The following is a 17,028-nucleotide window of genomic DNA, read 5'->3' on the forward strand; positions in this document are numbered from 1 at the left end:
TGCGGTCATCCCTGCTTGCGTTAACGTTGGTACCTGTTCAGTTGCGTAGGTGTGCGGTCATCCCTGCCTGCGTAACGTTGAGTCCCTATATATGTGCAGGAGCGGTGATTAAAGTCTGCACTTGTAAATATTGGCAGCAATCAGGGCTATCCGATTCTATCTCGGGTACGGGCCCGCGGGGATCACAGGCAGTGACCCCCTTGCACGTTACATAAAATTTGGTGGCAGCGGTGGGATACCCTGCAATTGCTGCGGAAAGAATGGAAGACGTCGACAAAGAAATATCGTTCTTGGAGGAGAAGATCGCAGAGATGCGTGAGCGCAGCGACATCCTGAAGACCTCAACGCCAAGACCCGCTGCTAGCAGAGATTCTGGGGTAGACACTATGCGCAGAGCTTCGGATACTTCTCAGAAGAAAGGAGAGCTGTCTTTGCGCACTGGTCACACGACAGCTTTACATCTTGAAGATGCGGCTGCTGCGTATGAGACGGGGGCTTATTCCGGACTTCGCTCTAACAAGAGAACAGAAGCGCACCCGCGTAGCAACGACCAGTTCTCTGATTCCTATGAGCTCTACGAAGATTCAGAGAGGAAAGTAGAAAGCAGCATCGGACATAGGCCATTTGCTAGCGGCTCTGGTGCCGCGCACAAGCCAGATCTGAATTGGCAGGCCGAATCGCTCCTACCCAGCGTGACGCGCAGACGATCTCGGGTGAGATTTGAAAGCCCTGCAAGAGTGAATGAGACAGACAATGCCATTGCCAAGCAATCTATCAAGCCAGCTACATATGATGGAAGTGGCCCTTGGCTTGATTACCATGCGCATTTTGAAGCCTGCGCCGACATCAACGGCTGGAGTTATGCCACTAAAGGTTTATACCTGGCAGTTTCCTTACGTGGCAATGCGCAGGGAGTCTTGGGAAATATGCCAAGAGGTACAAAACCTGATTTTGATTCCCTCGTTCAAGCTTTGGAGGATCGATTTGCGCCGCCTAGCCAAACCGAGCTCTATAGAGTCCAGATGAGAGAAAGACGTCAAAGAGCCGGTGAGACTCTTCCCGAGCTAGGCCAAGCAATTCAGCAGCTCGCCTATTTGGCATACCCTACTGCCTCTGCGGAGATTAGGGAGACGTTGGCCAAAGACCAATTCGTAGACGCACTGGTAGACTCGGAGATGCGCATTCGCATAAAACAGTCCCGCCCCAGACATCTGAATGATGCAATTCAACTGGCCGTGGAGCTAGAGGCATACAATAAAGCTGAGAGAAAAGGCTATGCTCGTCTCACTGCCCCAGATCCAGAAAATGATACATTGGCCAAGACGATAGATGCTCTTAACGCAAAGATAGACTCGCTACAGTTAGAGGTGAAGTCTTTAAAGAGACAAGGTGGGGGCGATGCGCAGTTAAGGCCCAGAGCGCAGGAGCAACAGAAATTGTGCTATTATTGCAGAGAGCCAGGTCATATTCGGAAAGACTGTAAGGGCTACAGAGATAACAGACTGAGAGAGAATTCTACCATTAGTAGTGAAAGCGGGAATCGAAGATATGGAAGGAGAGCTGAGGCAAATTCTAATCAGATGCAGAACAAGACTAATGGGACAGCCTCCATTGGCGCAAACACCGTGGGTTCAGACGCTGGCTTGTTTTTAAAGATGGAGATATGCGGTGTAGTGGCCAAACTTTTGGTAGATACTGGAGCTACCCTGACCCTTATATCTACGGACTTGCTGTCCAGGGTTTCAGATAATGACAAACCAGTGTTAAAGGACATGAAGCGACAGATTCTCGATGCAGGTGGTAACTGCCTTCGCATTCGTGGTAGAGGCAACTTCCCAGCCAAATGCAGTACACTCAACACAAGAATTGAAGCTGTCGTAGCTGATCTAGGTCTAGATGGGATCTTAGGCCTCGACTTCTTTGAGCGACACAGCTGTTGCATAGATATACAGCGAAGCATCTTGACCATTGATGGTTTTCCCCACACTCTCTTGAAGGAGGGAATATTTGGATGTTATCACGTTGTTGCAGTGAACACAGTAACCATTCCGGCAAACCAAGAGGTGCTCATTGGTGGAAAGGTATGCATTGAGGAAGGCCAAAACATTGGGAGTCAAGACTACTTGGTTGAGCCTAACGAGAAATTTGTTGCCTCAGGTACCCTAGTTGGAAGAACCTTAGTGAAAGGAAACAGCATTGTGCCAATCCGCGTATTAAACATTGGACCAGAGCAGCGCACCATATACAGTGGAACGCATGTGGCTGAATTGTCCTTCTGTCGTCCTGTGCAGAGTGTAAGGGAACAGGCGCATAATACCAAACTCGACGAAAAATTGGAGGAACTCCTGAGAAGGTGTAGTGTTGATCTGACGGATGACCAGCGGTTACTAGTGCGTAAATTTCTCTGTCAATACACGCATGCATTTGCTTTAACAGACTCGGATCTTGGGACAACCAGCATCGTTGAGCATGAAATTGATGTTGGCGGCGCTCACCCTATCAAAGAACCATTACGACGGGTTCCCTTCCATGCGGCTGAAGAAATGAACAAACATGTAGAGGGAATGCTTCAGGACGGAGTGATAGAACCCTCTTCTAGTCCATGGGCAGCGGGAGTAGTGCTCGTGAAGAAAAAGGACGGGAACACTCGTTTTTGTGTCGACTACAGGAAACTAAACGGCGTGACAATCAAAGATGCATACCCTCTGCCACGCATCGACGAGTCCCTCGACAATCTCTCTGGGAATGCTTGGTTTTCAACTTTAGACCTGTGCTCAGGGTACTGGCAAGTATCCGTTAAAGAAGAGGACCGTCCAAAGACTGCCTTCGTTACCCGCAAAGGTCTTTTTCAATTCCGGAAGATGCCATTTGGGCTCAGCTGCGCGCCAGCAACTTTCCAACGATTAATGGAGACCGTTATGGCAGGACTACAATGGGAGATATGTTTGATATACCTGGACGATGTTATAGTAGTTGGGAAAACGTTTGAACAGATGATAGAAAACCTTACAAGGGTATTTGACCGCATCGTAGGTGCAGGCCTGAAGCTCAAGCCGAAGAAATGTGTTCTGTTTTCGCGCAGGGTCCTATACCTTGGGCATGTTATCACGGAACATGGTATCTCCACTGATCCAGAGAAGGTGCAAGCAGTCAAAGACTGGCCAGAACCCTGTAACGTGACGGAGGTCCGTTCGTTTCTCGGCATCTGCGGATATTACCGGAGATTTATAGACAAGTTCGCAGAAAAGGCAAAGCCATTGACGAAATTAACGGAAAAGGGCAACGCGTTCGTGTGGACTAAAGAATGCCAGGAAGCTTTCGCCGAGTTGAAGGGTCGATTATGCAACGCACCAATTCTAGCTATGCCAGACTTTACCAAACCATTTAACCTGGATACAGATGCCAGCAACTTTGCCATTGGTGCCGTGCTTTCACAGGTTATTGATGGCATAGAACGTCCAATCGCCTATGCCAGCAGGACTCTTTCAAAGGCTGAAAAGCAATATTGTGTAACAAGGAAGGAACTTCTGGCAGTGGTGCATTTTTGTAAATACTTTAAGCATTATCTGTATGGCAAGCGATTTACAGTGCGCACGGACCATGGATCCCTACGCTGGCTGATGCGATTCAAAAATCCGGAGGGGCAACTCGCGCGCTGGCTAGAAGTGTTGAGTGTGTTTGACATGAAAATTGAGCATCGACCTGGAAGCCAGCATCGAAACGCAGATGCGCTCAGCCGTATTCCGTGCAAGCAGTGTGGTTTTACCAGCGATTGGGAGCGCTCCACTGACATCGCCCATGTAAAGGCCGAATCGGGAGGTGACACTCTGCGTAGCTTACAAGACCAAGACCCGCAAATCAAACAAGTCAAAGACTGGGTGACCAATCTCGCCAAGCCTGACTTTGACGTAGTTAGCGGAGAGGGCAGGTTTTTGAAGTCTCTGTGGTCACAGTTCTTGTCCTTAGAAGTCCAAGACGGTATTTTGTACCGAAGGTGGAAGAATTCTGACAAAACGTCTACATTGCAAGCTATACTTCCCTACTCGGAGAGGAGAAATGCCCTGTTCCTGAGTCATGATAACCGGTCTTCGGGACATTTAGGAGTGCGTAAAACACTGGCAAAACTTCGACAGAGGTACTACTGGCCTGGTTTGCAGGAGGATGTGAGAACGTACATAGCCGGATGCGACCAATGCACCCGAACTAAGGGACCATTGAAGCATAAAAGAGCGCCAATGCAGATTGCCAAAGTCGGAGCTCCTATGGAGCGCATTGCTACTGATATCCTTGGAGAGTTGCCAATGACAGCCAAGGGTAACAAGTATATACTTGTCATCTCTGATTATTTCTCCAAGTGGACGGAATGTTTTCCTATGCGTAACATGGAGGCAGAGACAGTGGCGCGCATCATCGTGGAACAAGTCATCACTCACATTGGGGTTCCATATGTAATTCACTCAGACCAGGGTGCCCAGTATGAGAGTCAGCTTTTCAGCGAGATGTGCAAACTCTTGGGTATCAAAAAGACGCGCACGACGCCATACCACCCCCAGTCGGATGGCATGGTGGAAAGATTCAATAAGACACTGGCCAGCATGCTGCGCGCATATGTTGACGATCATCAGCGGGATTGGGATACTCACCTCCCGTACCTGATGATGGCATATCGATCTGCCGAACATGAGACAACTGGATGTACGCCGAACCTACTAATGCTAGGACGTGAAGTTGCGACTCCGTTAGACATTATGTACGAAACGCCAAGCACTATCACAGACATTCCTCAGCATAAATGGGCATGGGAATTGAAGGAAAGGATGCAGGAGGCACATGCTGCAGTACGAGATCATGTAGACGGGGAAATGCGGCGTCAGAAACGCTACCATGATACCAAGCTACATTGGCAGAAATTTGCAAAAGGCGACGCTGTGTATGTCTATTTTCCCCAGCGCAAAGTGGGTCACTCCTCGAAGCTGACGACGTACTGGAGAGGGCCATATTCGATCGTAAAACCAATATCCGATCTCCTGTATGAAGTAAATTGTGGAAGGCGGGGAAGAACACAAGTGATACATACAGATAGAATTCGCCTAAAGCTTCCCCAGAGGTTATATGATGAAGCCGATGACACACATTCATTGTCAGAGAATATGTACGTGCCGTTAGATGCGGAAAGTCTTGAGACAAAGCTTGAATCGGCAGATGATCTGAATGATCAGGATGAGAAGTACCCTGTTACCGACAATGAAAGTCTGGCCACAGCACGCAAGCGCCGCGCGCCGCGCTGGCATGACGATTATGTACTATAAGCTTGCAAGAACTTGCGCATACTGCTGCGCCACAAACAATGCAGTGTCAGTGATGATGGACCTTTTACGTGTCGATGTGTATATACGTAGTTGGACTGTGTGAACCTAGTCCGGAAGATAAAGACTAGAGATTTTTTTTATGATTTTATTTTAGGGTTATTTTCATTTTGGATGCAACTTCACCTTTTTGTGAAGAAGGGGTCATAGTTTTAGTTTTTAGTTTTGTGAGGACGCAAAATTCTGAGGTGGGGGTAATGAAGCAGGCAGCTATTTTTCATTAGTCTTTTTGTACATGTATTACTGTATTGAGTTATTGCCCTTGATTTATTAATTTTTGATGATTTAATTAATGCTTCCAATAAATATCAATTAGTGTGATGATTATTTGTTGTACAATAATAAATATCCTTTATAAATAAGTTGTTTGGCATAATTAGTTTTGGGTTAGGCCGGATTAATTTGTTTATTTTTAATTTCTAATTTTTAGATACTATGAATTATTTTTAGGCCGGCACATATATAGGGACAGTGTCAAATGCGTTACGACAACTACTGTTTGGGGTAAAACTTGAACAGGTACGGCTAGATTGAGTGTGTGGACTTCCCTGCTCTATCTAATCTTCGTGTGTTCTAACCTACGATACAGAGTGTGCGGTCATCCCTGCTTTGTATCGCATTAATACAAGTGTGCGGTCATCCCTGCTTGTATTGGTGGTGGTTGCGGCGGAGCACTAGTGTGTGGTCATCCCTGCTGGTGTTCTGGCCTTTCTAGCGCAAGTGTGCGGCACTCCCTGCTTGCGTTAGGTTGCGTTGTTGGCGCAAGTGTGCGGTCATCCCTGCTTGCGTTAACGTTGGTACCTGTTCAGTTGCGTAGGTGTGCGGTCATCCCTGCCTGCGTAACGTTGAGTCCCTATATATGTGCAGGAGCGGTGATTAAAGTCTGCACTTGTAAATATTGGCAGCAATCAGGGCTATCCGATTCTATCTCGGGTACGGGCCCGCGGGGATCACAGGCAGTGACCCCCTTGCACGTTACACATGTATCTAACTGAATTGAAATGAATGCAATATAATGGTAGCCGATCAAATGCTTTGAAGTAATTTTCTTTTATTATCTTTAAAAGCACAAACAGATATACAGGTAAATGAAACAATGTGAATTGATTTGAATGTCAGCAAAGTTTACTATTTACCACGAAGTCTTAGTATCTTATTCTCTTCATTGGTCCATTCTTCTCATTGCCATCTTAAATGTAGGGTCTACGTAGCTTCATATTGGCTTTTAAATTTATATGATCAAAATAACTTATTTATATTTCAGAACAACAAAGTTATAAACAAGGGACCCTTTCCATCAAAATAAAAGACTCTCAGAAAGGAGGTCACTTGCAGATAATTGTCTACAAACTTAAATTCAGGTCAATATTTATTAATATATCACTGGATGAAAAATCAAGTTTCAGCAAAACTGAAACTATATGGAAACCTTGCTGAAACTTGAAGTTGAAGTTTCATGTATAGTTTCCGCAATGCGGAAACCATTATATCGATTCAGCAAGTATCCGTTAGGTTTCAGTCAGCAGAAACTTTAGTCTAAGATTCCTGATGGTTTCCGCATTGCGGAAACTAAATTTGAATCGTGTGAATAGTTGAGTAAATTATTATGGAAATATCAATCAGTTTCAGAACATTTCCGCTAGGTTTCAGTATGCTGAAACTTTAAGTTAAGATTCCTGATGGTTTCCGCAATGCGGAAACTAAATTTGAATCATGTGAAAAGTTGTGTAAATTATTATGGAAATATCAATCAGTTTCGGAACATTTCCGCTAGGTTTCAGTATGCTGAAACTTTAAGTTAAGATTCCAAATGGTTTACGCATTGCGGAAACTATTACTAAAATTGATTTGAGTTTAATAGTGATATCATTTATTTTCAACAGGTTTAAGTTTAATTCTAGCCTAATGATAATGAATCCGTACATACTAAAATGTATAGTAAGGTTTCAGCGTGACTGAAACTATATGTATACATGTAACTATCTTCAAATGTGGCAAATAAGGCGATTAAGAACCTTACTAAGTAATTGATTGAATTTGAAAAGAAAAACTTATGTCTGATCTTGTTTAATGCATATTATGAAATCATTAATCTTAGTTACTCGGGCACGTGTATACATGTGTATACATTCTTTGTCCAGGTGACCTCCTCTGTGATTTTCCTGTATATTCTGTGTGGATTGCAGGGTTTTTTCTGTCAGGAGTGAACAAAAGACTGTTACATAACATATACACAGTACAAAGCGTGAGTTTATAACTGGAGCCCGGCGAGAATTTTTTTTCAATTTGTGTGTACCTGAGTTAGTAAAACTGATAAGTAAATTATAATTATTTAGTAAAATAAATTAATATACCTAATTTGAAAGACTCCTTCTTAAATCCTTTAGTTATCATTTGAATGAACCTTGAGGTACAGTAACTAATTAAGCAAACAAATTAAGGTAAAGTCGTTTGTAAATTTTTACAAATCATACCAAATATTCGTACAACCTGAAGTTTAGAGCTAATTCATTTCTTTTTTAATACCACGCCAACACATGTACACAGGACATTTTTTTAAAAATTCTACAGTTGATAATAATAAGTAAAACCCACTTGGAGTTTGAGGCTAATATAATAATTGTTTAATTATTTACATGCATTTCAGACTTTACTGCATGTATGACTGTATCATGATTCACTGGTGTCGGAAGCAAATTGAAAGTGGGGGGGGGGCTAGACTAATCCTCAGAAATATTGAGGAAAAACCCTAAAAAACCTTAATTCCCAAAATCATGAAAATCCTAATCCGTGGGGGGGGGGGGGGGGGTATACCTATACCATATACTTCCGAAAATAAATTTCCCTACCCAATTCCCCCCCCCCCCCAAAATCATGAAATTCCTTATCCGTGTCGGGGGGGGGGGGGTCTAGTATGCCTATCACTCCAAATTCTCAATCTTTCAAGGTTAATTTAGGAACAATTACATTTCCGGCGAGAAAAAGTAGGGGGGGGGGGCTATATGCCTATTGGTTAAGTCTAACTTTGCACTAAGCCCCCCCACCCCTCCCCCTAGCCCCCCCCCCCCCGGTTCGACCCTATGTGATTCGTGCATTTCTATACTTTGTATTTACTTTCTGTACTGTAAACACAGATATTGATACATGTTTATGAAACATGCACATGTTTCTGTTATAAGATATAATAAGCATTATTTATAATTTTACTGAAGTTATACGTTATATAACAAAATCAGTTTAAAATCCAGCACTAGCCATGTGGTGCACGTGATTTTAATCCCATTTTTAAAATTTGATTATACATTCGTATATATTTGATGTAGAAAGTATACCAAATAATTAAAATTATATTTTGTTTGTATATCAGTCCGACGTGTACGCCTTACTTCCCGGCTTGTTTAACGCGTTTGTATTTTAATTTCATAAGTATTCTTAACGTACTGTTCATCGCATGACCAATCAGTGCACATGTGTAACTGTAAAATAATTGCCATCAATTCATCGTAGTTGTAAATTCACCGTACGGGTGAACGCTGTTAACCGGACCCCGTTAATTGATCGGCATCTAATTATATTTGTGATTTCTGTGTGTTCATGCAGAACCTGCTCTGTGATGAACATAATATTTCCACACCTCTATATTTTGAATAAAAATATGACCGTGCTTAGAATCGCGGTGAAAATTGGACAAGTCAATATATATGGCTCTATCATATTTTGTTTGGCAAAATCATCAGTACATGTAAATAAAATATAGTTAAAGACAAAATCTGATACATATGTCTCATTAAAACTTGTTTAATTTCATTAGTCATTTGTAAACAAACGGTCGGCCATTTTTTTTTTTGTTAATCACGTGTTACAAATACAATTGTAACAAACACACGCCAATACTTTGTCGTATTTAACCAGGAAATACTGACTCCGACAGTTCTTATTTAAAATAAATATACATGTAAAAAGTATACTATTCGGTAAAAAATGATAATTTTGATTACCGGTAAACATTATTCATTTTAAACTATCCCAAGATGCACTTCTCCAAGATTTAGCGGGTTCTGATTGGTCAGTATTGGCGCACTTTATGATTCCGAGCGAAGGTTAAAATGGACAAGAAGGTGCTGTTGTAAAATGGAGAATTGAGAAGCATTAATAGCCTCTACAACAAGGAGATAATGCAGGAACGACGAACTCATGTCAAGGTAACTTAATTCACAATATAGATAAGTATCACTCCCAATAACATTTTCAAGGCTCTAATTTATCTCTCATTTGTAAACGAGATCTCGCGCCATCAAATCAAGATGGCGTCATTTTTTTAAACTTGGTTCGGCGTTTTAATTTTTATTACCGTATCTCTTTTAAATATACGTTTTGACCAAGTTAATCATTAACCAACTTTATATGCATGATAATCAAGATTATCCAGGCCTTAGGGTATACACATATATAATTATATAAACGTCCCTAATATATGAATGCTTGGTTGGTAAACAAGACGAACAATGAATCTTTCGCACATTATACAATTTACAAACTCTAAATGTAACGAAAAAAAATTATTAATTAAATCCGGAAAATGAAATCTTTCACGTTTTTCTTTTTCAGCATTGACAGCATACAAAGTCAATGTTTCCGGTGATTAGTTGCATCCTCTGTTCGGTGATTCGGGTGAATGTTTTGACCAGCTGGACGTAAGGTATTGCTTTGAAATTGATTATTTTCACCATTAACTTATACATGTGTTGGATGTTTATAATTTATTGTAGTAATTTTGGGGAAATCCAGGTCTAAGTTCTTGAAAAGGAGGTTGATGGGGGGGGGGGGGGGGGGGGGGGGGGAGACACACTTATTGTTGATAAGTTTTTCCATTGTTCAACAAACAATAATTGAATCAAAATGAAAATAACATAGCTTCAAACATAAAATGAAACATTTTAGACCAGATACTACTGTAGTCATTATATGACATAGTTTAAACAGCAACTGGCAACTGCATAGTAGCTTCTGTATTCAGAATTTTATTCAGAATGCTTTTATTACATGCTAGGCTAAATGACTTATGTTTATTGTTTAAAAATCTAAATGAAACTTTATTATTCATGTTTAAGATAAATAGAACAGACATAAAGTACAGCCCAGTGAAAGGAACAAGTTCATCGCAAGAAGAAGAATTTTAATGCTACCACTGTCCAGAACTACTAAGTCTGCTGTAGCCATGATGTGATCATATGAGTGCTTCACCGGTCTGGACAATGCTCGAAAGTCCCCCAAAAAGGCCTATTTTCATAAACTACGACTCAGGTTACATCAACAACAGCCAAGGACACTCCTTATTGATTCGAATGGACACATCTCTACGACCCGACTAAACCTCTGCAGAACAAGACTTTTTAACTGTAAAGTATTCTCATTTCAAAAAACCTATAAACTATAAAAGTACTTTTTTTATATGATCAAATACCAGTATATTACAATGTCTGTCTGTAAGCTAGAATCTTAGAAAATCACATGGTTTTGACTTATTAAATGATTGATTAGACCTTGCAGATATTAACTTTCATTTTCTTAAATAATTTGTTAAATTTGCAAATATTGCATAAAATATTAGACTCCATGTAACATATATCCTCACACCTCCAAGTTGATAAGTGTTAACTACTTTTTTTTCATTTTCTTTGTTTAAACATTTATTGATAACTTAGTTTTTATTTGCAGCAATATATGAAAAATTAAGAAACCAATCTTAAATGTAAAAACACTGCATTAGGAGATGAATGCATGGGTCATAGAAATGATAAAATACACCAAACAATATTCAATTATGTTGTATATGAAAATATATAAAGACAACATATACCCCATGTATTACAATTTTTATATAACAAAATTACTTGGATGGAAAGTTGTTTCCATGTGGGTTTTATTTTAATCTGTGTTATGTAACTAATATATAATTGGAATTAGCTTTTATATCATAAGTAAAATGCTGGTATTGATGAGAATTGTAAGGTGAATTATCTGTGTGATTCTTTGTATTTTATACATACATGCTACAAAAAGCAAGTACATGTACATGTAGTAATACTTGTCATATATAAACAATGTATATTTTACTTCATGTCTTGGATTTAAAAATATTAATGTAGATAAAGTAGTGAAATGTAGGAAGGTAAACCGTGTGTAAAGAAGAATATTCATCAGGAATGAAGTGTGTTGCAATCAGCATAATTAATTAAATGTGTACATCATATTTTTGCACATGATTTGACAGACTGCTCCATTGTTAGCTTTTTATTGGCCAACAAGCCTTCATATCTCCCTCTGGGTCATCTATTAAATACTGACAGGCTTATGATATTAAAATCTGATCAGTTGGTACATCATGGGTGGAAATGAAAAGTTCACTTTGGACTTAATGGATTATCAAAAAAATGATATCAAATCCTGTTCTATTGTAAAACATTAGATTATATTACTAACAAAGAAAAGGTTTATCCCAACTTGTAAGTGGGTCACTTTGACCTCATTTTGGAATTTATTGACATATTCAAATCAAATCTGGGTCACACCTCTATAGTCAACTACTATCTTGTAGTGTATTTTTTTTTTTTTTAAAGATGGATACTTTAGACTTTTCAAAAATATTTTATGGTGTACATATTTATTGTAGTTCAGAACAAATTGAGACAAGTGTATCATGATCATGTAACAGTGAAGTTTTCTTTGTTTATTCATGTACGTGCAGTTATTTTGTAAATTGCATTCATATTTTTAAAAAAGTAAGATCTTTGTTGCATTTTTAAAGGGAGATTTGATAGGCATTTAATCGAGATGAAAAAAAAATACAAATGTAAAGAGTTCTATGGGAGTTTTTTTTCTTGTGCAATTTTATCATTTTTTTAAATAAAAGTCCCTAATAAGGGAATTGCCATATGGATGTTTTTCCATTATTGTATCTTGGCTGTATTTTATTTATTATTGGAAACAATTTCAGATTTTTGAACAAAATAAATTTGGAACTGTTTGAAATTGTTTTGTTTTTACATAAAGTAGAAACCTTGCTCAGCTTTTGTGAAAGCAAAAATATAAAAAGTTTAAGTAAGTTTCAGTTGCGGAAACCCTTTGTAAACAATATGTTTCCCAATTGTATATAGAGGTTGAAACTATGCAGAAACTTCAAGTTTCAGTAAGTTTCCGTCGCGGAAACCATTTGTAAACAATATGTATCCCAAACGTATATGGAGATTGAAACTATGCAGAAACTTCAAGTTTCAGTAAGTTTCCGTTGCGGAAACCATTTGGATTCATGGACAGCCTAAGTTGCAGCACTGCGGAAACTTAATGAAACTTGAAGTTTCCGTGCTGAAACCTGTCGGAAACTTTAAGTAACCTTAAGTTTCCGCAGAGTTTCCAAAGGGTTTCCGCAGCGCTGAAACCAGATATTTCATCCAGTGTATAGTAAGTATTTTGCTTATTGTAGCATTTACATCAAAGTTTTGATGACGAAACTCCATCGAAAAATGACTGTTACGGTTAAGAGTCAGAAGTAGTTTCTGTTCTTTGCGTACTTTATTGTATTTCCTGTTTTTTCCCTGTTCTGATTAATTAACCTGATAAGTTTCATCCTGACGACCATATGTATGTGGATTAATTAAACCCTTAAGAAGATAAGGGAATAAGATGGCGCAATGGCCAATTGGTTTTAGTCGTAAAATACATTTTCAAATTTATCATTTTTTTCAATTAAATATATTTGATTTTTTTATACTTCAAGTTTACAAAAGGGTTATTTCTAACAATGATCAGTATGAAATATTTCAAAAAAGACAAGAAAAAATAATAAATCTCTAAGTTTTGGTGGTATCGAACCCACAACCTAAAAACCCAAGTTCTATAAAGTTACCTGTTTGTGGTGCTCAAACCACTGTGCCATTTCATTAACAACAAAGTGCGTTGTTTAAATGCTACATGAGACAATGGCTACGAATTTACGGACTTATATTATTTTTCTAAAACGTTCAATTGTTGGGCTACAAAATGACATTTTGAAAGTAAAGTGGGTCATCTCTCCACATTTTTGTTGATTAAAATCGGTTAAAATTCGATTGAACTGCATTTAGACTTACAAAAATAAGGAGCTCAGACCAACTCTATAAAAGAAAAGGCTTTGAAGTTAAAAAGAAATGACACTATTTGGAGGTTTTGACTCGCATACGCCTGTTTAAATTAACCTATTACAAGTATTCAAAATATTTAACGGTTACAAACCGATGTTACGTCAAATATATACTGTTTTTAATTATTTTTTTTAATTATCAGATTTAATGATATTTTAATATTGCAGTATCTGATCATTCCTCATAAGGTCATTTTTCACGCCTTCTTCACCCATCTTCAAAGGACTATGTGCGGTATGATCAAATATCTGCCCCCGATTTCAACCAATTTTTAAATAGTATCGTATAAAAATAAAATCTTTACAAATCATTGTAAAGAGGATGCCTATAGCTTTAATAATGATTTTAGTCATCATTGCTCATTCGCTGTGTATCTATGACGTCACCTAAATGGCCCAAATCTCGCAAATATGCAAACAAATGAAAATATTCTCATTTTTGCTATATATTTTGCATTCGGAAGTATAGAGCGCAGGTCTGCTCAAGTGCGATTTTAACATATGTTTTTCTTCAGATAGTTATACACATTATACTAAAATATGGTACTTGAGCAAGCCTGCGCTCGATGTTTCCCAGTCGAAAAACCATCGGAAAACACCCATATTTCGCTACAAAACATCAATTTATCAAAATAATGCAATCTTCATGACCTCATATTTACATTATGACGTCACTGTGGTGATAACCTTTTACACCTTTATTTCCAATATGATTTTAACTATCTTTCACCTTATTTTTAAAGCTCTTTCTAAAACTTTGATTTGGGGGGCAAAAAATGCATAAAACCGCACTTAGTCCTTTGTTTCATGACAAAAATATCGTTTTTCTAAGAGTTATAATTTTTTTATTTTTCATATTTCTGAAAATTATTTAAAAATGATTTCTGTATAATAGTCTATTCAAATGGTCTGAATAATACATATTATTTGCTTTATCATTTGCAAATGATTTTCATCGCGTCTCTTTGCAGAAAGAAAAAAAACCTTTTAATATGTTTATCTTGAAATGGTGAGTTTGTTTTAATTGTTGTATTAAATCATTGAATTCTATCACAAAGACAGATCAAGTAATTGGATGAATGATTACTCTCAAAATATCTAAACTACTACCAGAACGTACACATAGACCGATAAGAACAATCACCAACCAAATGATCGTTTCTACTAGATCAATAAAGACTTTTAAGTCGCATGATCATTTTTAAAATTTGAGAATTCCAATGTCAGTAACAAGCTACTCTACGCACGTTATATCAAATAAATTGAACCACAGGATACAGGTATTTGTCTGAATTGTCACCTTGGGTTTAACAAGATCTGATTAAATGAAAAATCTGAAAACCACTTACTTGTATCAAGGAGAGCTCTTCTCTTGGCCTCAGTTCTCTGCAAAGCGATCCTATCAGGCCGTCAATATGACAACGCTTGAGTGTTGAAGAAAGCGCATGTGATGTTGTTTTATTGAGTATCCCGATGACGTTCGAGAGTACTTGGAATTTTGTGGCGTTGGGTGTATTGTTTTTTAAATCTGTAACAGTTTTGTAATGTAATCAGCATGCTTGAGTAGCAATCTGTTAAGGGAGCAAACACGTCAGTCATTCTCTATGTATTCATCACTAATAGCAAACTTGTTCACTAATACGTTGTATAGCTTATATATATATATATATATATATATATATATATATATATATATATATATATATATATATATATATATATATATATATATATAAGCTATACAACGTATTAGTGAACAATATATATATATATATATATATATATATATATATATATATATATATATATATATATATATATATATATATATATATATATATATATATATATATATACACACGAGGGTTGTTAGAAAAGTTCGCGGACAATTTCGATTGTAAACTGGCATGATACCTGCGAAACTTTTCATATTAATCTTGACGTATTTTCTAAGAAATATTTAAATGTTTGCTTATTTTGAATGTACTTTAAAAATATACATGTACAGATTAATTATTGTGATAAGATATGCCTCACGGAGCATGTCAGTTTTCCACTGTTTTATATTTTGTACGCATTTTTCCTTTTTGAGAAAATGTACAGTTTAAGCGCATATAAAATAAACGATATTTCATATGATTTCACAATGAGTGATGAAGGTCATTTTGTGAACAGTTTCAATTAAATTGAAGAATTTCTGACCGTTTATTATCAAATATGGACGACAAACGGTAGAAAAATGAACGTAATTGGACACCTTGGAGCAACAGGTCTGCATTAAATTTTGTGAGCACGCAGAATAATTTCCGATGGAGACCAAAAGGTTCTTAGATGCTATTTTTATAGCACAAAGGTTTACAGTTGAAACCACAATTGGAATTGAAGGTTTGAAAATGGAAATACTGATGGGCTCTTTCAGCACCCCAACCCCCATACATCCCGGTTCTTGCAGCTGTGGATTTCGCTTTGTTTACTTATCTGAAGTCGAGACTGTGTGGACATATTTTCTGACGTAAATGATCGACAATATGACACAAAAGACATTATACAAAAATTTGACAAATGATGTTGTGAACATACGTTTTATAAATGGGTTAATGGCATGAAAAGTGTGTATGAACTAAAAGGTTTTTACTCTGAAAAAGAGTGACAGGTTTAAATTGCCTTACAGCAGTTTGGCGTTACCTGGCGTCGTGGAAATATACAATGGTGCTACGTAAATAAAATTAATGCTAAATAAATATCGCTGTATCTTATAAAAACAACTTCAAAATCATATCATTTTTGCATACTTATTTTCAGTTGGTAGTCAATTAATAAAACATAAGTCATCCTACAAAGTACCAGTAAATTTGCCGTAAATCACTTTCTCTCCTTTTCTAACAACCCACCCACCCCCCCCCCCCCCCACACACACACACACACACACACATATATATATATATATATATATATATATATATATATATATATATATATATATATATATATATATATATATATATATATATATATATATATATATATATATAAAATCCAAAATGAGTAAAGTTACCCCACGCAAGTATTAAATAATAAAAAAAAACAGAAAGCCGATTCAAAACTCTTTTGATTCGGCTTTCTGTTATAATTTGAAATCCACTGAAGAGCCGATCAGGCGAAAGCGCTCTGGATTAAATTTGAAAGAAATGGATTATTGTGTTATCGTCTACTGAAAACATTTATATATATATATATATATATATATATATATATATATATATATATATATATATATATATATATATGTATATATATATAATGATTAGCTCTATCTTATTTTCCAAAATTCAAATAAATCTCACTTATTATTACTGTTTTACTAAAGAATTCTATCATGTTGAGCTTAAGCTACATTACAGCAGTATTATCAAGAATCTAGAGTAGTAGTAACAAACCCCTAATCAACCAATCAGTCAGTGGCGTAGCTAGACCAGAATCGAA

The 17,028-nt window shown here is 37.5% G+C and overlaps 1 protein-coding gene and 1 long non-coding RNA gene across 3 annotated transcripts in view; one reads left to right on the top strand and one right to left on the bottom strand.

Moving 5' to 3' along the window:
• Window positions 1–15,036, bottom strand: part of LOC136270198 (corticotropin-releasing factor receptor 1-like) — a 28,013-nt gene extending 12,977 nt beyond the window's left edge. For both annotated transcript variants that reach the window (XM_066067061.1, XM_066067063.1), the window contains exon 1: window positions 14,895–15,036. The gene's annotated coding sequence lies outside the window, so the exon portion shown is untranslated. The remainder of the gene's footprint in view (window positions 1–14,894) is intronic.
• On the top strand, window positions 9,150–10,915 carry LOC136270182 (uncharacterized). The gene is made up of 3 exons (XR_010707918.1): window positions 9,150–9,568; window positions 9,975–10,065; window positions 10,478–10,915. It is a non-coding gene; the product is annotated as an uncharacterized lncRNA (long non-coding RNA).
• Window positions 15,037–17,028: the final 1,992 nt, after the last annotated feature.

The sequence above is a fragment of the Magallana gigas genome, chromosome 7 (genome assembly GCF_963853765.1).
Source record: "Magallana gigas chromosome 7, xbMagGiga1.1, whole genome shotgun sequence".
NCBI lineage: Eukaryota > Metazoa > Mollusca > Bivalvia > Ostreida > Ostreidae > Magallana > Magallana gigas.